Raw genomic sequence first — 3203 nt, 5'->3', positions numbered from 1 at the left:
CTTGTACACACATACATCTCTTGACAATTTCCATGCAGTAGGAGTAGCAAAGAGAACAACAAACATAAGATATGAGGCCTTCACTCTGGTGACTTTGGAATCTGAATAGTCATAAAGTTTCACTCAGTCTTTGACAGTTTTTGTTGTTTTAAAATGAGAAACAATGCATTTCCTCCATCCTCCAGGATGTAGAAAAAATATAGAACAATTAATTTTTAAACTAATGAAGAAAACTGAAATGAAAACACACTTTTTTTTTCTGAGAATCCTGTTCTGGCATTTGATGACAAACACCAGAGGAATCATGTCACAGCATGAAGAATTATAGAAGGAGAAATTATTGTTGTGCTTCAGAGAAATCGAAACATTTAATAGCTGATGTTCCCAACAAAGTTCCTTCCTGTAAAAATATAGCATATAGGTCAAAACAAGCAGCACACTGATACAGAAACCTATAAAACAGTTTTATGTTTACTTAATGACAATGCATTTTGAATATGTTCCTTGTTTGCAAGGCATTAGGACAAAGCAGTGTCACCTGGTGTCCTTTCATGCTTGTAACAAATGAAACAGTACAGAGCAAGTGATATCCTTACCCTTATTCTTAACTTCATTTCTGCCAAGCTGTTTTCTTATTATTATTTATTTATTTATTTATTTATTTATTTATTTATTTATTTATTTATTTATTTATTTATTTATTAATTATATGGCTTGGTCATTTTTTATGGATCAGTGTTATTTGGATGGACTTGCAACATGTGCACCCTGTCTCTCGCACAATAACTGCTGGAAATAGGCACCAACCACCCTGCGACCTGGGTTTGGACACTTAAGGAGCCAGGCATGGAATCATTACCAGCGGTAAAAATTACTTAAGGCTGGATTATACTTTATTTGGCACGTTTTGTCCCCCCTGCTGAGTGACAAAAAGTCGAACATCTATTTCCTCATTAAGTATAAATGGGCTGAAGACGCGGTCGGACATAAATCAACATAATTCCTCCCTCTGCCCTCTCAAACCTCACATAAGTAGGAAAACAACAATAATGATGGCAGCATTTTTTTGATCACTGAATGATCAGTGTTATGTTGGCTGAAGAGTCTGTTAGGGAAATACTTTTATTTTTTTAATAGTGGTGATTGGAAAAAAAAGAGTGAAAATCAGCTGTACGTACGTTCATGTTCAATATAACCAGTTCAGCTGCTCTCACAACAGGCTTCAGACAAAATATTATTTAAAACAAATCAACAAGGAAGTAAGATCTGCTCTGAGCCCAGCTCTGGAGTGGTCCAGCTCCTCAGCGCTGCGCTGGACCACTGCTTGCTCCTCATCAACAAACATTGCCACAAAGTTCTAACCAATCATACGCTCCAAGCAGCAATGCCCATGTCTCACAGTTCTGACTGGGGGCAATGTACAAGACTGCTGTCACCGGGGGATAGACATCAGACAGAAGTTGCACAGTTTTTTTGTCACTCGGCAGGGGGAACAAGACGTGCGACACGAAGTATAAACCAGCCTTTAGTGATGACCTTTTACTTTTTTCAAAATAGATATTTCACATCTCATTTATGAGTTACATTTACATTGACCAATCAAATACACAGACATATTCACCAATCTACATTGATTTTTACAGTGCATCTATAGTTCATGAAACCACAATGAATTAGTTGTTGTGTACATAAATGGTTAAAACACAGTGGAAATGCTATGGTTTCACTAAAAAACAGCAAACTTAACGCAAGTCTTAGAGATTGGTGTTTCAAGCCTAAAAAACAATGTGTTCAATTCTCCAATGCGTGTTTACAACCAGACATAAACACCAAATAGACTTTAATGTTATGTGTAACAAGAAATGTATACAACACCAGTTGGCTGGACCAAAAATACAGACTTTTATTCAATCATGCTTTCTGGCCACAATTCAGGAAATATGATCTTGTTTTAAACACTGTCTTCAGAATCGGGCCCTGCCCACTTCAAAACATTACACCAGTAGGGGAAGTCTCCCTAATCACATACTTGCACACACTTCCTGCCAACTGATGAGAAAAAAATACAGTATATACAGTATGTGGTCAGTGTAATTAGGGCTTGTGTTAACTAAATGTATCAAAGAGCACATTCTGTTTGAGTCAGCCGTGACATGTCACTCAAATCAGATTGTGCCTCAACTAAATCAAAGTTTACTCATAAAAATAGATGATTAGGCAAAAAGGTAGTAATCAAAATATTTTCTAGTAAACCTAGAGATAAAACAATATGTGTGATGCATTAAAATCAGTAGTAAACAATTTAAATTTCCTTCAAGCCAGTTCAAGATAAATTACCCTTTATTTTACTCGTGGTCTGTGTGAACACCTTTAACTCAAAGGAAAAGAGGGGAAAAAAATTGTTGATTTTATTTGAGGTACATAATTTTCTTACATTTATACCCTTAACTATGAAGCCAGATGAAGTAGTTAATTTTCAAACTGACACTTTATTTGTTCAGTGGCTTATTTTATCCCATACAAAACAAGAAAATGCTATTATAAATGTTTTAAAGGTAGGTATTATGCAAAATTGACTTTACAGAGGACCATCTATTTACAGAGAACTCCCCAAACAAACACCAGAGGAACCATCTCACAGTATGAAGCACCTGGGGACTGAGCTCCATGGAGCTCCCTTTCCACAGAGCACCTGTCCCCCGAGGCTTTGTGAAGACATGCTGAAGTGGGAGTGTCGGAAACAGTAGGAGGTTCTTAAAGAGATAGAGGCCAAATTCAAGGTGTTTAGATGTCTATGATGCAATGTCAAATTTGTTTTCGATACACACTAAAAACAGTTGGGCTAAAAATAACCCAATATGGGTTATTTTTGGCCCAACTGCTGGGTCAGTATAGCACCAGCCCAGCAGTAGTTAATTTGACCCAGCAAGTTGGGTTGACCTGTTATAACCCAACGGTTGAGTTAAAATATTCTACCCAAATACTGGATCAAATTAATTAAAATTCTGGGTTGTTTCAACTACATTATGTGTTATTTAATCTACCCAAATATTGTGTCAAATTAATTAAAATTCTGGGTTGTTTCAACTACATTATGTGTTATTTAATCTACCCAAATATTGTGTCAAATTAATTAAAATTCTGGGTTGTTTCAACTACATTATGTGTTATTTAATCTACCCAAATATTGTGTCAAATTAATT

The sequence above is a fragment of the Austrofundulus limnaeus genome, unplaced genomic scaffold (assembly GCF_001266775.1).
Source record: "Austrofundulus limnaeus strain Quisiro unplaced genomic scaffold, Austrofundulus_limnaeus-1.0 Scaffold124, whole genome shotgun sequence".
In the NCBI taxonomy this organism is placed as follows: Eukaryota; Metazoa; Chordata; class Actinopteri; order Cyprinodontiformes; family Rivulidae; genus Austrofundulus; species Austrofundulus limnaeus.
The sequence above is the reverse complement of the archived record's forward strand: the minus strand, read 5'-3'. Positions refer to the sequence as shown.